The following is a 24152-nucleotide window of genomic DNA, read 5'->3' as shown; positions in this document are numbered from 1 at the left end:
TCTTTGGCTTTGCTTTTCTTCTCCTCATTGGATTTTTCATGTTCAAAGTTGCAGAAGCCAGATTACAAGCTCATTTTGGTTCAACTTCAGCAACTGTGCATTGCATTGCCATGTAATGTGATGCAATGCTATCTTTCTAGCTCTCCCTTTTTACTTCCTTTTGGATAAACAGACATATTAGGCAAGCATTTTGGAGCTTTCACCTAAATAACTACAGGTGGTGAGATAAGCTGCACAATATAATTGACCTTTCAGTATATTGTTGCACACACACCATCTATTTAGCAAATGCCCTTGTTATCAACAGCAGCCTTTTAAACTCACCTGAGCTAACAGGTATGTGCGCTGGTTACTCTGCTGCGCTTAAAATTTCTTTTTTGGTTTGCTACAATGCCTTTTCTGAAACGTTGTCTCCTTCTGCTGGAACACTGACTTCTTTCATTTAATGCCTGCAGACTATAAAAGAGAACCCAACCCAAAAAGTTTGGTTGATTAGTCTGTGGCATTCTGTTAAACTGTTGCTTATGGCGGTCTCTGTGAGCTTCTCAGCGACATTCAGCCAGCCAGGTATCCTGCCTGCAGTAGATGGAATGTGGCAATGGAACGCTGGCTGCGCGTGTCATAATAGGCTCTGAGCCTTTATATACCTGTGCACAGCAGCAGCCACCTTCAGTCTGCTGCTGGACAGCCAGCAGCAGCAGCAGCAGGAGAGGTATGTAATCAGGAGCCCTCCTGCTAAGGGTAGACAGCTGCTCGTTCCACCCCACCCCCCGCCTTAATTGGTTCTCCTCCCTTCCAACGGTGTTGAGGCGGGTGGGAACAGCAGGGGGTGAAGGTGCTGTGTTTAAAGAGGTGGAGTTATGCAGATCTAAAACGCGTGGATTGCAGCAGCAGCAAGCCGAAAAGTGCAGGCATGTAAGGGATCTAGAGGTTGACAACATGTCTTCTTAACGGGAGTCCAGGAGCTCATCTCCACAAATGGACTTTTCAGGATCCTTGGGTGGCTCCGTAGTTTGAAACCAATTCTGGTTATCGCTTCTCGGCCTTTTGGCTACGATCAAGTGCTTTATTGCAGGAGATTGTGGTTGAAGGGCACTCGGGTACCCCTCTCCTTGGCCTGGCAGGATCGTCCACTTTGGTGGACTTAACCTGCTTGCTGCTATTAGGGAGAGGGCTTAGTCCCAGGGTAACGAGTTGCGATCCCCCAGCTTCCAGGTGTTTTTCGCTGCAAGAACACTGGGAGCGCAGATTGCAAGCGGCTGCAATTTGCAACCTTGTTGCGTTTTTCCATGGAGGTTGACCCTAACCTCGTGCCTCTTTATGCGAGGCTAAAAAACTCTATCCGAGTTCACTTCACGGCGGGTGGCTCGGATATGAGGAAATTAGGGTATGTAGTCCAGGACGTGCTCAGGAACCTTCTTGGCGTACAAAGGAATGAAATTCTCTCCATCCAGGATTATCCCAGAAGAGGTGACTATGACATCACATTCACCGGAGAAGGTATTTTTAGAGATGTACTAGAAAAGTTAAAAAAAGTTGAAAATAGTCCTGTTTTGAAAGGGATACAAATTGTTGAGCACGTCCTGGATGAGGTAAGACTGGTTATTGTAAAAATATTTTCGCCCTTTGTTTCTGCTCCAGAAGTAATGTCATTTCTAGCAATTTATTTTAAAAGTGTTAAATGTATTGGGAAGATATTAAACGAATATAACATATGGACATCTAAGTGGAAATTCCTTGTGAAGTGTACAAGAGATCCAAATACACCAGGTGGTATACGGCTCCCCCCTGCCCGTTTCAAAATTGGGCAAACAAATGGGGATTTCTTCTTTTCTGGGATGCCAGTATATTGCAGAAATTGTGGGCGCTATGGTCATTCAAAAGAAAACTGTCATGTATCATGTAGAAATTGTGCTAGTGAAGAACATGAGACAAAAGAATGCCCTAAGGAAAAGAAATGCAGTTTTTGCCAGACTCCAGGTCACTTTTATTTTTCTTGCCCTCACAGATTTCGGGAAGATGAGCAAAAGGGGAAGTCCAAGACGTCCGACCAAGGACCAAAAGATCAGACCACCCCTCAGGAGGAGGAACAACAACCTGGAGCCTCTGGAGACAATAAGGGCGTACCAAATAGTGAAGTGTCTCCAGAGTCTATGACAGGTAAAATACCAAATCCCAAAACCTGGCTGCAGGACCTGCGGGAGTCCAAAAGGAGGGCTGAGAAGGAGCAGAAGGGCACTACTGGTAAGGTCAAAAGGGACCGGCAAAAGGCCGACACAGAAGCCCATGCCCAGTCTGGGTCTCCTAGTGCTGAGGGCGCTGAGTGGATAAAGGTGGGTCCTAAGAAAAAGAAAAAGGGTGTTTCGGAGGAGGCAGCAGGAGGTGAACAGATGGACACTTCTCCAGAAGGGGACGTGGACGCTGGACCCTCAGGGGTTTCGGTCTCCGCTGCTACAGGTGGGGACCGGGATCTTGCTGCCTCTGAAGAGTCAGAGGCTCTGCCTTGTGCGCAACCTCCTCCTATAGGACGACCTTCTACAGGTCAAACAGGGGCGGCGGAACCCCTCGGGGACCCACCTGATGAGGAACTGCATGGCCAGCCAATGGAGACCCAGCGGGTTCTGCCAGCCAGCCCTCCGAGCTATGCCAGTGTAGCGTCGGGTTTATATAAATGTGGTAATCTTTCCTCCTCCACGGAGACTCTCGTGACGATACTATCAGATGAGGAGGGAGGCGCAAGCCCAGTGGTCTGATCAGGTTCATCGGACAGGTAAATCCGTTGCTCTTAGTTACCTAATTAAAATTTCTACATTTTCTAATGATGGCTGAACTCAAAGGTATTTCCCTCAACGTGAGAGGCATAAAATCTAACACGAGAAGAACTGCTCTTTTTAATTTTTTTACGTGTTTTACTGCATCTGTATTTTTTCTGCAAGAATGTAATATCCCACATGAAATGTCATATCAAAAATATAAAGATGAGTGGAAGTGTGGGCCATCTGTCTGGTCCGGATCGAATGCTGCAGGATCAGCGGGTGTAGCCATACTTTTTAAAGGGAACGTTTTAATTGATTTTATTCAGGAAATTTTACCAGGTCGTATTTTATTAGTGAAAGCTTTTATTGATGGTATTAGATGGCAGTTTTTAAATTTTTATGGATCCCCAGAGAAAAATGAAAGAGCCGAAATGCTTGATCTTTTACCATTATTTATTAATAACTCTGAACCTTTTATCTTAGCAGGGGATTTTAATTGTGTTTTAAAAGGTGAAAACCGGCGCTCCAGCTCTGTAAGCAGGAACTACGATAAAACCTCAGGTATGCTACATGATATAGTCAAAGATGCTAAATTGATAGACATATATAAAGAGTGTCATAGTGACAGCCCAGAGGACGCCGGTTTCACTTGGAGCAATGCTAATTGTAGCTCTAGGATTGATTTTATTTTTGGTTCAGATAAAACAATACCTGCCAAATGTGAAGTTTTAACTAATATATTTTCAGACCATAAACTTTTATCCTTTACCATAAAAGTAAATGACAACAAAAAATGTGGTAAGAAAAGCTGGAAAATGAACGTATCCCTTTTAACCGACCCGCAGATTTTATCAGATTTTATTGAGTTTTATAGGAAATGTAGAAAAGGGAAAAAAACAAATGAGACTATGAGTGTATGGTGGGATAGAATGAAAGTAAAAATAAAAGACTTTTTTATTAAAAAGAGTATATGTAGAGCCAAAGAAAAATATGAAGAATATAGAATTTTAAATACCCGCCTACAAACATTATTTAAGCTCAGAGACAATGGGATAGATGTACAAGTTGATATTTCAAACTTAAAAGAAGAGATTTCAAAATGGCTAGAACAAAAAGGAAAAGAGATAATTTTTCGTTCTAGAGTACAACATATAGAAGAAAATGAAAAGTGTTCCAGATATTTTTTTAGGAAAAATAAAAAAGAAAAAGTGATAATTGACCATATAGATGGTGAGAATAATCTAAAAAATATGCTGGGTAAAGTTGAGGTTTTTTTTTCTAATCTTTTTAATGGAAAAAATATAGATAATAAATTAATGGATGATTCGCTGCAAGGACTAACAGCTGTTTTAGATCCCGCATCCCAAGAGTTTTTATCCCAAGTTTTAACGGAACAAGAAGTGTTAAAAACTATTAAAAGTTTTAAAACTGGAAAGGTCCCTGGTCCTGATGGCATCCCAATAGAATTTTATGTATGTTTTTATGATATTTTAAAAGATGATTTGTTTTATTTGTTTACTGAGGTTTTTAATAATAAGGTTTTATTAAATTCCTGGAAGAAAGGTGAAGTCTCCCTCCTATACAAAAAAGGCGATAAATCAAAATTAGAAAACTGGAGACCAATAACACTTTTAAATTGTGACTATAAAATAATGGCTAAAATTTGTGCAAATCGTCTAAAAGAAGTCATCAGCAAAGTTATTCATTCTAATCAAGTGTGTGGGGTGCCGGGGCGCAGTATATGGGACAATCTGAATTTAGTGAAAGACTGTATTGAGGATGTGAAAGACAGAAAGGGGAAAATGGCGATTTTATCTATTGATTTTGAAAAAGCATTTGACCGTGTCTCACACTTTTATCTTTTTAAAGTTTTAGAGAAAATGGGCATACCAGAAGGGTTTTTACTATCGCTTAAAGCATTTTACAAGGATTGTACAAGTAAGATTTTAGTGAATGGTTTTAAGACACAAGAGGTATTTTTACGGTCAGGGGTGAAACAGGGATGCCCTCTGTCCCCCCTACTGTTTATCTGTGCACTGGAACCAATGTTATGTGCAATACGCCAAAATAAACAGATATGCGGTGTCCCTCTGCCTGGAAGCGGTGGTTTGGAGGCCAAGGTTGAAGGCTACATGGATGACGTGGCGGTCTTGTGTACAGATGCACCATCACTTACGGCCACTCTCCATCAAGTGCAATCCTTTTGTCTAGCTTCTGGTTTTAAATTCAATTTTAATAAGTGTAACATTTTAAGTGTTGGGGGGATGATTTTACGTGATGTACCAATTAATGTCTCCGAATCCATTTCCATTTTAGGTATATCATTCACTGAAAATAATGATGGTTATAATAGTTGGGAAACAGTTACACAGAAAGTAAATACGAAAATATGTATGTGGAACATGAGGAGACTTACAATGGAGGGTAAAGTATTGGTTTTAAAGATGGTGATTTTACCTCTTTTATTGTATCTTAGCATGGTTTTCCCCCCGCCTGTTAATGTTTAAAAAAAGATAACCAAAACCTGTTTTACCTTCTTTTGGAACTCAAAAATGGAAAAGCTGAAAAGAGAAATCGTGATGAAATCAAAAGTAAAAGGTGGTAAAGATTTTCCAGATTTTAATAGGTTTCTTTTAATCCATCTGTTCGTTTACTGTTTTAATGCCCTTTTTAAGAATCACTATTGGTCCTTTTTTATGCGTTTTAATACAGGATTTTTTATGAGAAAGTTTGGATGGTATGAAGTTAATATATCTGTGCCCCATGCTTTTAATTTGTCGACGCATTATGAGATTTTAAGGAAAATAGTGTCCGATTTTAATTTAGGGACTAAAAAAATAGAGGAATTAAGAAATAGTAAGAAACTAATTAAAGAAATACGTAAAAGTGAGGAAATATGTAATGTTGACAGATATGATGATGACAAATCTATGTCTATCTGGAAAATGATTAACGTTTTTTATCTTTTTAATGAACAGAGAGATCTGGCTTGGAGTTGCATGCACCGCTGTCTTCCTTGCCGGGCATTCCAATACAGAAGAGGATTTGTGAGGTCTGCCATCTGCCCAAGAGCCGGATGCCAAGACGAGGAAACGGTGGAACATCTATTATGGACATGTAATTTTGCAAAGGATTTCTGGAGAAGACTGCTCCCCCTACTGGAAAGGGTGGCAGACCTCAAGGAATTTACATATAAAACTGTGCTATACGGACTTATGGAATGCCCCACAATGGACCAGTACACAATGGCTTGGAAGACAGTGAACTGCGCCAAGTCATCTCTCTGGAAAGCGCGCAACATTGCTATTTTTAAACAAGATGTTTTATCAGTGAATGATGTTTTAAGTTTATGTTTATGTGAAATGTATACTTATTATTTAATTGACAAAAAGAAGAATGTACATATTTCCAAAAAATGGCTTGTTGACCAATGGAACCTAATTATTTAAAATCTTTGTATTTTTTTGTTTTGTAAATTTCATTTGTCTTTTAACGTTTGGTATTTGTGTAATTATGCTTGTAATTTGTTAAAGTTTTAATAAACGGTTTTATCCCTCTGCAGGGGATAGCCAAATTAAAAAAAAATCTGTTCTTATCAGTTTAATATCTGATACGTCCCCTATCTGGGGACCATATATTAAATGGATTTTTAGAACAGGGAGATGGAAAAAGAGCTTGCTCTGTCCACTCCACGCATTGACCTGGTATTGCAGTATCTCCAGGACCGGTGCACCCCTTCTTTAATGCAGTTTCTAAAATCAGAAAGAATTGAATTCAATGTTTTTTGTTCATTTTGCTTGTTTGTCGGATTTTGGGATGGACTCTTTGGCTTTGCTTTTCTTCTCCTCATTGGATTTTTCATGTTCAAAGTTGCAGAAGCCAGATTACAAGCTCATTTTGGTTCAACTTCAGCAACTGTGCATTGCATTGCCATGTAATGTGATGCAATGCTATCTTTCTAGCTCTCCCTTTTTACTTCCTTTTGGATAAACAGACATATTAGGCAAGCATTTTGGAGCTTTCACCTAAATAACTACAGGTGGTGAGATAAGCTGCACAATATAATTGACCTTTCAGTATATTGTTGCACACACACCATCTATTTAGCAAATGCCCTTGTTATCAACAGCAGCCTTTTAAACTCACCTGAGCTAACAGGTATGTGCGCTGGTTACTCTGCTGCGCTTAAAATTTCTTTTTTGGTTTGCTACAATGCCTTTTCTGAAACGTTGTCTCCTTCTGCTGGAACACTGACTTCTTTCATTTAATGCCTGCAGACTATAAAAGAGAACCCAACCCAAAAAGTTTGGTTGATTAGTCTGTGGCATTCTGTTAAACTGTTGCTTATGGCGGTCTCTGTGAGCTTCTCAGCGACATTCAGCCAGCCAGGTATCCTGCCTGCAGTAGATGGAATGTGGCAATGGAACGCTGGCTGCGCGTGTCATAATAGGCTCTGAGCCTTTATATACCTGTGCACAGCAGCAGCCACCTTCAGTCTGCTGCTGGACAGCCAGCAGCAGCAGCAGCAGGAGAGGTATGTAATCAGGAGCCCTCCTGCTAAGGGTAGACAGCTGCTCGTTCCACCCCACCCCCCGCCTTAATTGGTTCTCCTCCCTTCCAACGGTGTTGAGGCGGGTGGGAACAGCAGGGGGTGAAGGTGCTGTGTTTAAAGAGGTGGAGTTATGCAGATCTAAAACGCGTGGATTGCAGCAGCAGCAAGCCGAAAAGTGCAGGCATGTAAGGGATCTAGAGGTTGACAACATGTCTTCTTAACGGGAGTCCAGGAGCTCATCTCCACAAATGGACTTTTCAGGATCCTTGGGTGGCTCCGTAGTTTGAAACCAATTCTGGTTATCGCTTCTCGGCCTTTTGGCTAAGATCAAGTGTAGTATCTGTTCTTATCAGTTTAATATCTGATACGTCCCCTATCTGGGGACCATATATGAAATGGATTTTTAGAACAGGGAGATGGAAAAAGAGCTTGCTCTGTCCACTCCACGCATTGACCTGGTATTGCAGTATCTCCAGGACCGGTGCACCCCTTCTTTAATGCAGTTTCTAAAATCAGAAAGAATTGAATTCAATGTTTTTTGTTCATTTTGCTTGTTTGTCGGATTTTGGGATGGACTCTTTGGCTTTGCTTTTCTTCTCCTCATTGGATTTTTCATGTTCAAAGTTGCAGAAGCCAGATTACAAGCTCATTTTGGTTCAACTTCAGCAACTGTGCATTGCATTGCCATGTAATGTGATGCAATGCTATCTTTCTAGCTCTCCCTTTTTACTTCCTTTTGGATAAACAGACATATTAGGCAAGCATTTTGGAGCTTTCACCTAAATAACTACAGGTGGTGAGATAAGCTGCACAATATAATTGACCTTTCAGTATATTGTTGCACACACACCATCTATTTAGCAAATGCCCTTGTTATCAACAGCAGCCTTTTAAACTCACCTGAGCTAACAGGTATGTGCGCTGGTTACTCTGCTGCGCTTAAAATTTCTTTTTTGGTTTGCTACAATGCCTTTTCTGAAACGTTGTCTCCTTCTGCTGGAACACTGACTTCTTTCATTTAATGCCTGCAGACTATAAAAGAGAACCCAACCCAAAAAGTTTGGTTGATTAGTCTGTGGCATTCTGTTAAACTGTTGCTTATGGCGGTCTCTGTGAGCTTCTCAGCGACATTCAGCCAGCCAGGTATCCTGCCTGCAGTAGATGGAATGTGGCAATGGAACGCTGGCTGCGCGTGTCATAATAGGCTCTGAGCCTTTATATACCTGTGCACAGCAGCAGCCACCTTCAGTCTGCTGCTGGACAGCCAGCAGCAGCAGCAGCAGGAGAGGTATGTAATCAGGAGCCCTCCTGCTAAGGGTAGACAGCTGCTCGTTCCACCCCACCCCCCGCCTTAATTGGTTCTCCTCCCTTCCAACGGTGTTGAGGCGGGTGGGAACAGCAGGGGGTGAAGGTGCTGTGTTTAAAGAGGTGGAGTTATGCAGATCTAAAACGCGTGGATTGCAGCAGCAGCAAGCCGAAAAGTGCAGGCATGTAAGGGATCTAGAGGTTGACAACATGTCTTCTTAACGGGAGTCCAGGAGCTCATCTCCACAAATGGACTTTTCAGGATCCTTGGGTGGCTCCGTAGTTTGAAACCAATTCTGGTTATCGCTTCTCGGCCTTTTGGCTAAGATCAAGTGTAGTATCTGTTCTTATCAGTTTAATATCTGATACGTCCCCTATCTGGGGACCATATATGAAATGGATTTTTAGAACAGGGAGATGGAAAAAGAGCTTGCTCTGTCCACTCCACGCATTGACCTGGTATTGCAGTATCTCCAGGACCGGTGCACCCCTTCTTTAATGCAGTTTCTAAAATCAGAAAGAATTGAATTCAATGTTTTTTGTTCATTTTGCTTGTTTGTCGGATTTTGGGATGGACTCTTTGGCTTTGCTTTTCTTCTCCTCATTGGATTTTTCATGTTCAAAGTTGCAGAAGCCAGATTACAAGCTCATTTTGGTTCAACTTCAGCAACTGTGCATTGCATTGCCATGTAATGTGATGCAATGCTATCTTTCTAGCTCTCCCTTTTTACTTCCTTTTGGATAAACAGACATATTAGGCAAGCATTTTGGAGCTTTCACCTAAATAACTACAGGTGGTGAGATAAGCTGCACAATATAATTGACCTTTCAGTATATTGTTGCACACACACCATCTATTTAGCAAATGCCCTTGTTATCAACAGCAGCCTTTTAAACTCACCTGAGCTAACAGGTATGTGCGCTGGTTACTCTGCTGCGCTTAAAATTTCTTTTTTGGTTTGCTACAATGCCTTTTCTGAAACGTTGTCTCCTTCTGCTGGAACACTGACTTCTTTCATTTAATGCCTGCAGACTATAAAAGAGAACCCAACCCAAAAAGTTTGGTTGATTAGTCTGTGGCATTCTGTTAAACTGTTGCTTATGGCGGTCTCTGTGAGCTTCTCAGCGACATTCAGCCAGCCAGGTATCCTGCCTGCAGTAGATGGAATGTGGCAATGGAACGCTGGCTGCGCGTGTCATAATAGGCTCTGAGCCTTTATATACCTGTGCACAGCAGCAGCCACCTTCAGTCTGCTGCTGGACAGCCAGCAGCAGCAGCAGCAGGAGAGGTATGTAATCAGGAGCCCTCCTGCTAAGGGTAGACAGCTGCTCGTTCCACCCCACCCCCCGCCTTAATTGGTTCTCCTCCCTTCCAACGGTGTTGAGGCGGGTGGGAACAGCAGGGGGTGAAGGTGCTGTGTTTAAAGAGGTGGAGTTATGCAGATCTAAAACGCGTGGATTGCAGCAGCAGCAAGCCGAAAAGTGCAGGCATGTAAGGGATCTAGAGGTTGACAACATGTCTTCTTAACGGGAGTCCAGGAGCTCATCTCCACAAATGGACTTTTCAGGATCCTTGGGTGGCTCCGTAGTTTGAAACCAATTCTGGTTATCGCTTCTCGGCCTTTTGGCTAAGATCAAGTGTAGTATCTGTTCTTATCAGTTTAATATCTGATACGTCCCCTATCTGGGGACCATATATTAAATGGATTTTTAGAACAGGGAGATGGAAAAAGAGCTTGCTCTGTCCACTCCACGCATTGACCTGGTATTGCAGTATCTCCAGGACCGGTGCACCCCTTCTTTAATGCAGTTTCTAAAATCAGAAAGAATTGAATTCAATGTTTTTTGTTCATTTTGCTTGTTTGTCGGATTTTGGGATGGACTCTTTGGCTTTGCTTTTCTTCTCCTCATTGGATTTTTCATGTTCAAAGTTGCAGAAGCCAGATTACAAGCTCATTTTGGTTCAACTTCAGCAACTGTGCATTGCATTGCCATGTAATGTGATGCAATGCTATCTTTCTAGCTCTCCCTTTTTACTTCCTTTTGGATAAACAGACATATTAGGCAAGCATTTTGGAGCTTTCACCTAAATAACTACAGGTGGTGAGATAAGCTGCACAATATAATTGACCTTTCAGTATATTGTTGCACACACACCATCTATTTAGCAAATGCCCTTGTTATCAACAGCAGCCTTTTAAACTCACCTGAGCTAACAGGTATGTGCGCTGGTTACTCTGCTGCGCTTAAAATTTCTTTTTTGGTTTGCTACAATGCCTTTTCTGAAACGTTGTCTCCTTCTGCTGGAACACTGACTTCTTTCATTTAATGCCTGCAGACTATAAAAGAGAACCCAACCCAAAAAGTTTGGTTGATTAGTCTGTGGCATTCTGTTAAACTGTTGCTTATGGCGGTCTCTGTGAGCTTCTCAGCGACATTCAGCCAGCCAGGTATCCTGCCTGCAGTAGATGGAATGTGGCAATGGAACGCTGGCTGCGCGTGTCATAATAGGCTCTGAGCCTTTATATACCTGTGCACAGCAGCAGCCACCTTCAGTCTGCTGCTGGACAGCCAGCAGCAGCAGCAGCAGGAGAGGTATGTAATCAGGAGCCCTCCTGCTAAGGGTAGACAGCTGCTCGTTCCACCCCACCCCCCGCCTTAATTGGTTCTCCTCCCTTCCAACGGTGTTGAGGCGGGTGGGAACAGCAGGGGGTGAAGGTGCTGTGTTTAAAGAGGTGGAGTTATGCAGATCTAAAACGCGTGGATTGCAGCAGCAGCAAGCCGAAAAGTGCAGGCATGTAAGGGATCTAGAGGTTGACAACATGTCTTCTTAACGGGAGTCCAGGAGCTCATCTCCACAAATGGACTTTTCAGGATCCTTGGGTGGCTCCGTAGTTTGAAACCAATTCTGGTTATCGCTTCTCGGCCTTTTGGCTAAGATCAAGTGTAGTATCTGTTCTTATCAGTTTAATATCTGATACGTCCCCTATCTGGGGACCATATATTAAATGGATTTTTAGAACAGGGAGATGGAAAAAGAGCTTGCTCTGTCCACTCCACGCATTGACCTGGTATTGCAGTATCTCCAGGACCGGTGCACCCCTTCTTTAATGCAGTTTCTAAAATCAGAAAGAATTGAATTCAATGTTTTTTGTTCATTTTGCTTGTTTGTCGGATTTTGGGATGGACTCTTTGGCTTTGCTTTTCTTCTCCTCATTGGATTTTTCATGTTCAAAGTTGCAGAAGCCAGATTACAAGCTCATTTTGGTTCAACTTCAGCAACTGTGCATTGCATTGCCATGTAATGTGATGCAATGCTATCTTTCTAGCTCTCCCTTTTTACTTCCTTTTGGATAAACAGACATATTAGGCAAGCATTTTGGAGCTTTCACCTAAATAACTACAGGTGGTGAGATAAGCTGCACAATATAATTGACCTTTCAGTATATTGTTGCACACACACCATCTATTTAGCAAATGCCCTTGTTATCAACAGCAGCCTTTTAAACTCACCTGAGCTAACAGGTATGTGCGCTGGTTACTCTGCTGCGCTTAAAATTTCTTTTTTGGTTTGCTACAATGCCTTTTCTGAAACGTTGTCTCCTTCTGCTGGAACACTGACTTCTTTCATTTAATGCCTGCAGACTATAAAAGAGAACCCAACCCAAAAAGTTTGGTTGATTAGTCTGTGGCATTCTGTTAAACTGTTGCTTATGGCGGTCTCTGTGAGCTTCTCAGCGACATTCAGCCAGCCAGGTATCCTGCCTGCAGTAGATGGAATGTGGCAATGGAACGCTGGCTGCGCGTGTCATAATAGGCTCTGAGCCTTTATATACCTGTGCACAGCAGCAGCCACCTTCAGTCTGCTGCTGGACAGCCAGCAGCAGCAGCAGCAGGAGAGGTATGTAATCAGGAGCCCTCCTGCTAAGGGTAGACAGCTGCTCGTTCCACCCCACCCCCCGCCTTAATTGGTTCTCCTCCCTTCCAACGGTGTTGAGGCGGGTGGGAACAGCAGGGGGTGAAGGTGCTGTGTTTAAAGAGGTGGAGTTATGCAGATCTAAAACGCGTGGATTGCAGCAGCAGCAAGCCGAAAAGTGCAGGCATGTAAGGGATCTAGAGGTTGACAACATGTCTTCTTAACGGGAGTCCAGGAGCTCATCTCCACAAATGGACTTTTCAGGATCCTTGGGTGGCTCCGTAGTTTGAAACCAATTCTGGTTATCGCTTCTCGGCCTTATGGCTGCGATCTAGTGTTGGTTTTACTGGCATTGGTTGTAGTTGGAAGGTGCCTGGGGTACCCCGCCTCTTGGCCTTGGGTTCGGGTCCCACTCTTGTAGTGGGGCTTAGGCCCTTGCTGCTATAATGAGGTGGGCTTAGTCCCTGGGCAACGGGTTGCGATCCCAGCTGTACAGTCCTAGGATTGTTCAGCGACTCCTTAGTTGCGGAAATCCCCCATTATTGGTTGCGGAAATCCCCGTTTTCCTGTTGCGGAAATCCTTGTTTCACCATGGATTCAGATCCAGGTGAAATTCCGACCTATGCCCGGTTACGGCATACGGTGCGGTTTTACTTCCATGAGGGAGGTAAAGATAACAGAGGTTTACGTTTTATTGTGGATGATCTTCTTGTGAAATTTTTTTCAATCCAGAAATCCGAGATCCTTGCAATCCAAGACTACCCGAAGCGTGGTGTATACGATGTCACATTCACTGAAAAAGGTATCCACCAAGATTTTTGCCGTAAAATGAATGATCCTGATATAATTTACCAGAGAAAGCCAATCTTTAAAGGTGTTAAAATTGTCGAACATGAATTAGATGTGATAAAAACTGTAATTGTTAAAATTTACTCTCCTTATACAAAAGAAAGCGATGTTATTTCATTTTTATCCAATTATTTCAGCAAAGTGGTAAGCCATGGAAAAGTTATGAATGAGTGCGGAGTTTGGGCGTGTAAGTGGAAATTTACGGTGACATGTATTAAGGACCCTTCAAGCCCGGGGGGCATAAGACTTCCCCCAGCACGTTTTAGAATTGGAAACACGAATGGTGACCTCTTTTTTAATGGGATGCCGGCATTCTGTAGGAAATGCAAAAAATACGGCCATTCTAACTGTGACATTACTTGTGTAGCCTGTGGGAGCAAAGACCATAAAACTGAAAATTGTACAACTGGAATTTTTTGTAGCAACTGTGTTTCCAGAGGTCATGCTTTTTCTCATTGTCCTTTTAGGAATACCTCAAAGAGAGCTCAAGCTGGGCAAACAGAGAGACCTTCACCCCCTGAACCAGAAAAGCCCTCACCCCCTGACCAACCCTCGGCTGGTTCGGACAAGCCCGCGGAGGAGAATGAGGGGGAGAGTATGGAAATACCGACCGAGGATGGTGAGCCATGGTGTACTGTTGGAAACTCGAAGCAAAAGAGGGAACGGCGTGGTAACCCACAAACAGAAACCCCTGCGGAGGGACCGAGGGTGGGTGCTACAGGCCAATCCTCACCTTCGAATCCTCCTGGGAATACTCAAGGGCGCGAACAGTCTGGGCCAAAAAAACGCAGGTTGCACGGAGTGGATACGGCACCTAAGGAAGTACCCCCACCGGAACCCCCGGATGGAAGTGGGAAACCTCAAACGGTGCCTTTACAGGGTGAGGAGGTTGCCAATGTCCCACCCCCTTCAGAAATGGAGGGGGAGATGGAGATGGCTGACTCAGTGATCCTGGAAACTCCTGAAAATAAGTGGTCAACGTCTGAGACGCATGTGCTCGATACGATTCCCCCAGATGGTGCCTCGATAGGGGTCCAAATGGGGGTTCGTGAGCAAAGAGGCAGGCAATACGACCAAGCAGAGTTGGACAGAATGGAACAAGAGTATATCCTGGGAGGTCTACGGTCTGGGACACTAACAGATGAGGAGTCCTCCGTGACGGGCTCTCTGTTGACGATCAATGATCCCTCATCTCCTGGAATAGAAATATAAACCAGCTGAGGTAAGAGTTTGAAAGAATGCTAAATTTCCTTTTTTTCTCTTATGGCAGGGATTAGCGGTTTTTCTCTTAACGCTAGAGGGTTGAAAACTAAGACCAGAAGAGTTGCTCTCTTTGATTTTTTATCCTCTCTAACAGCTACAGTTTTCTTTTTACAGGAATGCTGCATCCCACACAGTTTAAATTATACAGAATATGAGACTGATTGGGCACATGGACCCTCAGTATGGTCAGGATCAAACGGGTCCAGGTCAGCAGGGGTCGCCATTCTTTTTAAAGGGAATGTTTTTATTGACTCTGTTCAAGAGGTTTTACCAGGTAGAATTTTATTAGTAAAAGCTTTTATTGATGGTTTTAAATGGCAATTTTTAAACTTTTATGGAGCCACAGATAAGCAAGAAAGAGCTGATATGTTGAATATGTTACCCTTATTTATTAATGATTCTGTCCCTCTTATTTTATCAGGAGATTTTAATTGCATTTTAGGTGGAGAAAAAAGGTTCTCAAGCTCCACAAGTAGGAATTATGATAAAACGTCTTTTATGTTAAAAAATGTCATACAAGATTTTAATTTAACAGATGTTTTTAAGGAGTGTAATAAAGACTTGCCTGCAGAGGAATGGGTAACCTGGAGCAACGTGAATTGTAGCTCCAGGATTGATTTTATTTTCTGCTCTAAAAATGTATTGCCTTTTAAATGTGAGCTTTTATCTAATGTTTTTTCTGATCACAAACTTTTATCCTTTTATGTGAAATGTAATGATTTTAAGAAAAAAGGAAAAGGTACCTGGAAGTTAAACATTTCCCTTTTAGAAGACCCCCAAGTTTTATCTGATTTTACTGAATTTTATTTACATTTTAAAAGAATAAGAGACCCCCATATCCCTATAAGTAGGTGGTGGGAAAAGATGAAAAAGAACATAAGAGATTTTTTTATGAAGGTTGGGGTCCAGAAAGCTAAAGAGAAAAGAGAATTTTATTGCCAACTCAACACTAGATTGGAGACCTTATATAAATTGAAGAGCCATGAGATTGAAGTAGATAAAGAAATTAGTGACTTAAAAAGTGAAATTCAGCATACCTTAGAACAGAGAGGTAAAGAGTTAATTTTCCATGCAAAGGTCCAACATGTTGAAAATAATGAAACCTGTTCACGATATTTTTTTAAATGTATGGTGAAAAATCGTGTTTTTATTGAATCAATGGAAGGTAAACAAGACATAGAGGGTATTTTAGCTAAAGTGCATGAATTTTATTCCGAGCTTTTTAACACAAAATCTGTTGATGACCATTTTATGAAAAGTACTTTGGATGAAATTACAACTGTTTTAGACCCTGTCTCACAAGATGTTTTATTACAGAGTCTAACTGAAGATGAGATATCTGAGACCATAAGAAGCTTTAAGTCTGGTAAAGTACCGGGGCCTGATGGTATACCCATAGAATTTTATAAGGTTTTTTATGATATTTTACAGGAGGATTTATTTTATGTTTTTAACGAGGTTTTTAATACAAAAACCCTACCGAACTCCTGGAAGAAAGGTGAGGTCTCCCTTATATACAAAAAGGAAGACAAAACGCAACTAAGAAATTGGAGACCTATCACCCTTCTAAATTGTGATTACAAAATAATGGCAAAAATTTGTGCAAATAGACTTAAAAAGGTAATAGGTAACATAATCCACCCAAACCAAGTGTGTGGCATACCAGGAAGGAGTGTTTGGGAAAATTTGAATCTAATCAAAGATGTAATAGATGACACAAAGTCGAGGGGAAGTAAGCTGGCAGTCCTGTCTCTCGACTTTGAAAAAGCATTTGATAGAGTGTCACACCAATTCCTTTTTAATGTTTTAGCTAAAATGGGTATACCAGAAGGTTTTTTATGCTCTCTCAAAGCATTTTATCATGGTTGCACTAGTAAGGTTTTAGTAAATGGTTTTAAGACAAGTGATGTGTTTTTAAATTCTGGTGTAAAACAAGGTTGCCCTCTGTCCCCCTTGTTATTTATTTGTGCCCTTGAACCCCTACTCAGTGTCTTAAGGAGAGACAAGCAAATCCGAGGCGTCCATTTGCCAGGTGGGGGAGGGCTAGAAGCAAAAGTTACTGGATATATGGATGATGTAGCCATAACATGTAAAGATGACCTGTCTATCCGGAAAACACTACGGCAAGTGGAATACTTCTGTGGTGGATCTGGTTTTAAAGTAAATTTTAACAAAAGCTGTATTTTAAATGTGGGGAATATGATTTTAAATGATGTACCGGTTCCTGAATGTGACTCTGTAAAGATTCTAGGTGTGATTTTTAACGAAACAAACAAAGGTAAAGAAAGCTGGGATCTTGTGGCACAAAAGGTAAATCAAAAACTATGTATGTGGAGGTTGAGGAAATTAACAATGGAAGGGAAGGTACTAGTTATAAAAATGGTAATTGTGCCTTTGTTATTGTACTTAAGTTTGGTGTTTCCCCCCCCCACACATACCTTTACGAAAATAATCAAAGCTTGTTTCACTTTTTTCTGGAGCTCCAAGATGGAGAAATTGAAAAGAGAGTTAGTGGTCAAGCCTAAAGAGAAAGGCGGTAAAGATTTCCCCGATTTTAGAGCTTTTGTTTTAATAAGATTTTTTGTTTTATGTTTTAATGCACTGTCGAAAAATAGTTATTGGTCATATTTCATCCGTTTTAACACAGGTTATTTTATGAAACGTCATGGATGGTTTGAAACAGTTTTAAGTTCCCCATATGCTCTTAATACACCAGAAAGCTATAAGATTTTAGGAACTATTGTAAACACGTATGACTTAAAAGGGAAAAGTGCAGAAGACTTAAGAGATAGCAAGATGATTTTAAATGGTTTCAAACAAAAGGAATCAATTGTACAGATTGGGAATTTTAATGATAATAAATGTACTGACATATGGAAAGTTATTAATGAACCCTATCTTTTTAATTCCCAGAAGGACCTGGCCTGGAGCTGTGTGCATGATTGTCTTCCATGTCGGGCATTCCAACACCGAAGAGGACTCGTGAGAACTGCCAGATGTCCAAGACAAAGATGCCTCGGAGATGAGACTGTTTTACATGTTTTATGGACTTGTCACTTTGCACGACAAACATGGACTACAATATTTCCTTTGCTTCAAAAAATGACAAACATTAAGGATCTTACTTTTGAAACTGTCTTATTTGGTCGTGTGGAGTGCCCCAACGCCAGCAAGAGGATCATCGCATGGAAGACAATCAGTACCATCAAAGAAGCTCTATGGAAGGCCAGGAACATCCTTCTTTTTAAACACGATGTTTTATCTGTGAAAGATGTTTTAGAGTTGGCTTTTAGTGAAATGTATATGTATTATTTATTGGATAAAAAGAGAAATGTAATTTTATCAAAACAATGGCTGGTAAAAGAATGGAACACAGCAATCTAAACACATTGTCTGTATTTTAATGTAATTTTACTGCCTTATTGAACTGAAATCAATTTATGTACGAATGCATTTTAAAATGTAATGATTTTATGTTCATATCTAATGTATTGTAATTAAGTTTTATCCAATAAACGGGTGTACCTATGTTTGGGTACATTCCAAGTCAAAAAAAAAATCTGTTCTTATCAGTTTAATATCTGATACGTCCCCTATCTGGGGACCATATATTAAATGGATTTTTAGAACAGGGAGATGGAAAAAGAGCTTGCTCTGTCCACTCCACGCATTGACCTGGTATTGCAGTATCTCCAGGACCGGTGCACCCCTTCTTTAATGCAGTTTCTAAAATCAGAAAGAATTGAATTCAATGTTTTTTGTTCATTTTGCTTGTTTGTCGGATTTTGGGATGGACTCTTTGGCTTTGCTTTTCTTCTCCTCATTGGATTTTTCATGTTCAAAGTTGCAGAAGCCAGATTACAAGCTCATTTTGGTTCAACTTCAGCAACTGTGCATTGCATTGCCATGTAATGTGATGCAATGCTATCTTTCTAGCTCTCCCTTTTTACTTCCTTTTGGATAAACAGACATATTAGGCAAGCATTTTGGAGCTTTCACCTAAATAACTACAGGTGGTGAGATAAGCTGCACAATATAATTGACCTTTCAGTATATTGTTGCACACACACCATCTATTTAGCAAATGCCCTTGTTATCAACAGCAGCCTTTTAAACTCACCTGAGCTAACAGGTATGTGCGCTGGTTACTCTGCTGCGCTTAAAATTTCTTTTTTGGTTTGCTACAATGCCTTTTCTGAAACGTTGTCTCCTTCTGCTGGAACACTGACTTCTTTCATTTAATGCCTGCAGACTATAAAAGAGAACCCAACCCAAAAAGTTTGGTTGATTAGTCTGTGGCATTCTGTTAAACTGTTGCTTATGGCGGTCTCTGTGAGCTTCTCAGCGACATTCAGCCAGCCAGGTATCCTGCCTGCAGTAGATGGAATGTGGCAATGGAACGCTGGCTGCGCGTGTCATAATAGGCTCTGAGCCTTTATATACCTGTGCACAGCAGCAGCCACCTTCAGTCTGCTGCTGGACAGCCAGCAGCAGCAGCAGCAGGAGAGGTATGTAATCAGGAGCCCTCCTGCTAAGGGTAGACAGCTGCTCGTTCCACCCCACCCCCCGCCTTAATTGGTTCTCCTCCCTTCCAACGGTGTTGAGGCGGGTGGGAACAGCAGGGGGTGAAGGTGCTGTGTTTAAAGAGGTGGAGTTATGCAGATCTAAAACGCGTGGATTGCAGCAGCAGCAAGCCGAAAAGTGCAGGCATGTAAGGGATCTAGAGGTTGACAACATGTCTTCTTAACGGGAGTCCAGGAGCTCATCTCCACAAATGGACTTTTCAGGATCCTTGGGTGGCTCCGTAGTTTGAAACCAATTCTGGTTATCGCTTCTCGGCCTTTTGGCTAAGATCAAGTGTAGTATCTGTTCTTATCAGTTTAATATCTGATACGTCCCCTATCTGAGGACCATATATTAAATGGATTTTTAGAACAGGGAGATGGAAAAAGAGCTTGCTCTGTCCACTCCACGCATTGACCTGGTATTGCAGTATCTCCAGGACCGGTGCACCCCTTCTTTAATGCAGTTTCTAAAATCAGAAAGAATTGAATTCAATGTTTTTTGTTCATTTTGCTTGTTTGTCGGATTTTGGGATGGACTCTTTGGCTTTGCTTTTCTTCTCCTCATTGGATTTTTCATGTTCAAAGTTGCAGAAGCCAGATTACAAGCTCATTTTGGTTCAACTTCAGCAACTGTGCATTGCATTGCTATGTAATGTGATGCAATGCTATCTTTCTAGCTCTCCCTTTTTACTTCCTTTTGGATAAACAGACATATTAGGCAAGCATTTTGGAGCTTTCACCTAAATAACTACAGGTGGTGAGATAAGCTGCACAATATAATTGACCTTTCAGTATATTGTTGCACACACACCATCTATTTAGCAAATGCCCTTGTTATCAACAGCAGCCTTTTAAACTCACCTGAGCTAACAGGTATGTGCGCTGGTTACTCTGCTGCGCTTAAAATTTCTTTTTTGGTTTGCTACAATGCCTTTTCTGAAACGTTGTCTCCTTCTGCTGGAACACTGACTTCTTTCATTTAATGCCTGCAGACTATAAAAGAGAACCCAACCCAAAAAGTTTGGTTGATTAGTCTGTGGCATTCTGTTAAACTGTTGCTTATGGCGGTCTCTGTGAGCTTCTCAGCGACATTCAGCCAGCCAGGTATCCTGCCTGCAGTAGATGGAATGTGGCAATGGAACGCTGGCTGCGCGTGTCATAATAGGCTCTGAGCCTTTATATACCTGTGCACAGCAGCAGCCACCTTCAGTCTGCTGCTGGACAGCCAGCAGCAGCAGCAGCAGGAGAGGTATGTAATCAGGAGCCCTCCTGCTAAGGGTAGACAGCTGCTCGTTCCACCCCACCCCCCGCCTTAATTGGTTCTCCTCCCTTCCAACGGTGTTGAGGCGGGTGGGAACAGCAGGGGGTGAAGGTGCTGTGTTTAAAGAGGTGGAGTTATGCAGATCTAAAACGCGTGGATTGCAGCAGCAGCAAGCCGAAAAGTGCAAGCATGTAAGGGATCTAGAGGTTGACAACATGTCTTCTTAACGGGAGTCCAGGAGCTCATCTCCACAAATGGACTTTTCAGGATCCTTGGGTGGCTCCGTAGTTTGAAACCAATTCTGGTTATCGCTTCTCGGCCTTTTAGCTAAGATCAAGTGTAGTATCTGTTCTTATCAGTTTAATATCTGATACGTCCCCTATCTGGGGACCATATATTAAATGGATTTTTAGAACAGGGAGATGGAAAAAGAGCTTGCTCTGTCCACTCCACGCATTGACCTGGTATTGCAGTATCTCCAGGACCGGTGCACCCCTTCTTTAATGCAGTTTCTAAAATCAGAAAGAATTGAATTCAATGTTTTTTGTTCATTTTGCTTGTTTGTCGGATTTTGGGATGGACTCTTTGGCTTTGCTTTTCTTCTCCTCATTGGATTTTTCATGTTCAAAGTTGCAGAAGCCAGATTACAAGCTCATTTTGGTTCAACTTCAGCAACTGTGCATTGCATTGCCATGTAATATGATGCAATGCTATCTTTCTAGCTCTCCCTTTTTACTTCCTTTTGGATAAACAGACATATTAGGCAAGCATTTTGGAGCTTTCACCTAAATAACTACAGGTGGTGAGATAAGCTGCACAATATAATTGACCTTTCAGTATATTGTTGCACACACACCATCTATTTAGCAAATGCCCTTGTTATCAACAGCAGCCTTTTAAACTCACCTGAGCTAACAGGTATGTGCGCTGGTTACTCTGCTGCGCTTAAAATTTCTTTTTTGGTTTGCTACAATGCCTTTTCTGAAACGTTGTCTCCTTCTGCTGGAACACTGACTTCTTTCATTTAATGCCTGCAGACTATAAAAGAGAACCCAACCCAAAAAGTTTGGTTGATTAGTCTGTGGCATTCTGTTAAACTGTTGCTTATGGCGGTCTCTGTGAGCTTCTCAGCGACATTCAGCCAGCCAGGTATCCTGCCTGCAGTAGATGGAATGTGGCAATGGAACGCTGGCTGCGCGTGTCATAATAGGCTCTGAGCCTTTATATACCCGTGCACAGCAGCAGCCACCTTCAGTCTGCTGCTGGACAGCCAGCAGCAGCAGCAGCAGGAGAGGTATGTAATCAGGAGCCCTCCTGCTAAGGGTAGACAGCTGCTCGTTCCACCCCACCCCCCGCCTTAATTGGTTCTCCTCCCTTCCAACGGTGTTGAGGCGGGTGGGAACAGCAGGGGGTGAAGGTGCTGTGTTTAAAGAGGTGGAGTTATGCAGATCTAAAACGCGTGGATTGCAGCAGCAGCAAGCCGAAAAGTGCAGGCATGTAAGGGATCTAGAGGTTGACAACATGTCTTCTTAACGGGAGTCCAGGAGCTCATCTCCACAAATGGACTTTTCAGGATCCTTGGGTGGCTCCGTAGTTTGAAACCAATTCTGGTTATCGCTTCTCGGCCTTTTGGCTAAGATCAAGTGCAGTGATCTAGCGGCTGCTGCCTTGGTCTTGGCTGAGAGGTGCTCGGGGTACCCGGCTCCTTGGCCTGGGGGGATCGCTCTGTTTTTCAGCAGGGCTTCACCTCCCTGCTGCTATTAGGGAGTCGGATTAGTCCCCGGGCAACGGGAGGCGATCATCTACCTGGCACTTCGGTGTTGAAGGTTTCTATTGAGAAGAGGAGAACCTGTTTGTGAAGAAGATGTCTGCAGCATCACATGAAGGAGAGGAAGATCATGTGCCTGAATTCGCTAAGGTGCAGAATTCTATTCGTTTGGTTGTTCAGGAGAACTTTCGAGATCAAAAGGATTTTAGGTATGTGATGAGTCAAGTTCTTGTGGATCTTTTTGGTTTGAAGACAGAAGAAGTGTTGGCGATAATGGACTACCCCAGGAGGGGTGTTTATGATATAGTTTTTGTTGACAAAGTTTTTTTTTGAAGGATATCTAAGGAAAATGACTGCAAGCCAGGATAAAAGAATGGAGGGGATAAGTGTAATGCCACACTTCCTCGTTAGAGATAAATGGATCATTGTTAAAATGTACTCTCCATTGGTGGACGAAGAGGATGTTCTTACATTTTTGGAGTTTTTTTGTTTGTCAGTAACACCAAAAGGGAAGATTTATAATGAATTTGGTTTTTGGACTTCGAAGTGGAAATTTTTGGTCCGTTTCAAAGAAGATGAGCAGGGGACTGTGTTGCTTCCCCCAGCTAGGTTTAAGTTGGGTAATATAAATGGTGATATTTTTTTCAGAGGTATACCCACTTTTTGTCGAGTTTGTCGTCAATACGGGCATGGAAAGGAAAATTGTTCGGGTGGTGTATGTGGTTTTTGCAAAAAAGGTGATCATGAGTCAAAGGATTGTAAAGATCGGAGGAAGTGCAACTTGTGTCAGGAAGATACGCATGTTTTTAAGAATTGCCCAAAGAGGAAAAGAAATAAAGAGAAGGAGGTAGTGGTTAAAAAGGTTTTGGTAGAGAGAAAGGAGGAAAGTGTAGAAAAGGTGTTGGTGGTAAAGGGAAAAGAAAGCAAACCTGTAGGAGTGCAGAGGGAGATGGAGAAAACAAGAGTAGATTGGGGGGATAGGGTAGAGAGTGAAATGGGAGGTGTAAGTCAGGGAACTGGCCGTGGTAAGGTTAAAAAGCAAGAAAACAGAAAGGAACAGGAAGTGGAGGTGGCAATGGAAGAAAATATAGTTGTTTTTCAACAACCTATGTTTATAAAGAATGCAGACTATTTTAACCGGTTGTACCGTAAGTTGTATGATGAGAAACGTTTGGACTATCTTATAGAGAATGTTAGGAAAGAACTAATAAGAGATAAAAATGTTTTTTGTGTGAAATATAGAATACCAGATGGTGTATCGAAACAAGTTTTTTCAGCATCAAGGTTTGAAGATTTGTCCCTTAAGGTTCTGAGTTGGGTTGGGGTTCATGCTTTTGATAATGGTTACAAGTATTTTACTTGATGTTATTACTGTTGTTAATACAGTTATAATTTAATTTTTATTTTTTTGGTATCCATTCAGGTTCTGAAACATTTCTTTCTTTGTAAGTATTGTTGTATTTTTGTAATTTTTTTTTCTGACATTAAAAGTACCAAAATCTGATGATGATTTAAGTTGGAGTCCACGTCTTGTCTCCCTTTGGGGAGAAGAGGACTGTGGAGTGGACTTTAATTTTAACCTGAATAGGTTCTAAAAAAAAAAAAAAAAAAAAAAAATCTGTTCTTATCAGTTTAATATCTGATACGTCCCCTATCTGGGGACCATATATTAAATGGATTTTTAGAACAGGGAGATGGAAAAAGAGCTTGCTCTGTCCACTCCATGCATTGACCTGGTATTGCAGTATCTCCAGGACCGGTGCACCCCTTCTTTAATGCAGTTTCTAAAATCAGAAAGAATTGAATTCAATGTTTTTTGTTCATTTTGCTTGTTTGTCGGATTTTGGGATGGACTCTTTGGCTTTGCTTTTCTTCTCCTCATTGGATTTTTCATGTTCAAAGTTGCAGAAGCCAGAT

At 41.8% G+C, this 24152-nt stretch overlaps 9 non-coding genes across 9 annotated transcripts; all 9 read left to right on the top strand.

Annotated features, from left to right (window-relative positions):
* The first annotated feature begins 6306 nt into the window (after positions 1–6306).
* LOC141179782 (U2 spliceosomal RNA) lies at positions 6307–6494 on the top strand. The gene has a single exon (XR_012255753.1). It is a non-coding gene; the product is annotated as a U2 spliceosomal RNA (small nuclear RNA).
* Positions 6495–7609: 1115 nt separating this feature from the next.
* On the top strand, positions 7610–7800 carry LOC141179471 (U2 spliceosomal RNA). The gene has a single exon (XR_012255483.1). It is a non-coding gene; the product is annotated as a U2 spliceosomal RNA (small nuclear RNA).
* Positions 7801–8915: 1115 nt separating this feature from the next.
* Positions 8916–9106, top strand: LOC141179470 (U2 spliceosomal RNA). Its single transcript, XR_012255482.1, has one exon. It is a non-coding gene; the product is annotated as a U2 spliceosomal RNA (small nuclear RNA).
* Positions 9107–10221: 1115 nt separating this feature from the next.
* LOC141180236 (U2 spliceosomal RNA) lies at positions 10222–10412 on the top strand. The gene has a single exon (XR_012256001.1). It is a non-coding gene; the product is annotated as a U2 spliceosomal RNA (small nuclear RNA).
* Positions 10413–11527: 1115 nt separating this feature from the next.
* LOC141180235 (U2 spliceosomal RNA) lies at positions 11528–11718 on the top strand. The gene has a single exon (XR_012256000.1). It is a non-coding gene; the product is annotated as a U2 spliceosomal RNA (small nuclear RNA).
* Positions 11719–18164: 6446 nt separating this feature from the next.
* LOC141179741 (U2 spliceosomal RNA) lies at positions 18165–18353 on the top strand. Its single transcript, XR_012255720.1, has one exon. It is a non-coding gene; the product is annotated as a U2 spliceosomal RNA (small nuclear RNA).
* Positions 18354–19468: 1115 nt separating this feature from the next.
* Positions 19469–19659, top strand: LOC141179578 (U2 spliceosomal RNA). Its single transcript, XR_012255580.1, has one exon. It is a non-coding gene; the product is annotated as a U2 spliceosomal RNA (small nuclear RNA).
* Positions 19660–20774: 1115 nt separating this feature from the next.
* LOC141179596 (U2 spliceosomal RNA) lies at positions 20775–20965 on the top strand. Its single transcript, XR_012255596.1, has one exon. It is a non-coding gene; the product is annotated as a U2 spliceosomal RNA (small nuclear RNA).
* Positions 20966–23819: 2854 nt separating this feature from the next.
* LOC141179868 (U2 spliceosomal RNA) lies at positions 23820–24005 on the top strand. Its single transcript, XR_012255814.1, has one exon. It is a non-coding gene; the product is annotated as a U2 spliceosomal RNA (small nuclear RNA).
* The last annotated feature ends 147 nt before the right edge of the window (positions 24006–24152 follow it).

The sequence above is a fragment of the Phyllobates terribilis genome, unplaced genomic scaffold (assembly GCF_046119375.1).
Source record: "Phyllobates terribilis strain yellow unplaced genomic scaffold, ASM4611937v1 Scaffold_30__1_contigs__length_15301838, whole genome shotgun sequence".
NCBI classification, from domain to species: domain Eukaryota; kingdom Metazoa; phylum Chordata; class Amphibia; order Anura; family Dendrobatidae; genus Phyllobates; species Phyllobates terribilis.
Note: the sequence above shows the minus strand (reverse complement) of the source record. Positions and strands in the feature narration are given on the sequence as shown.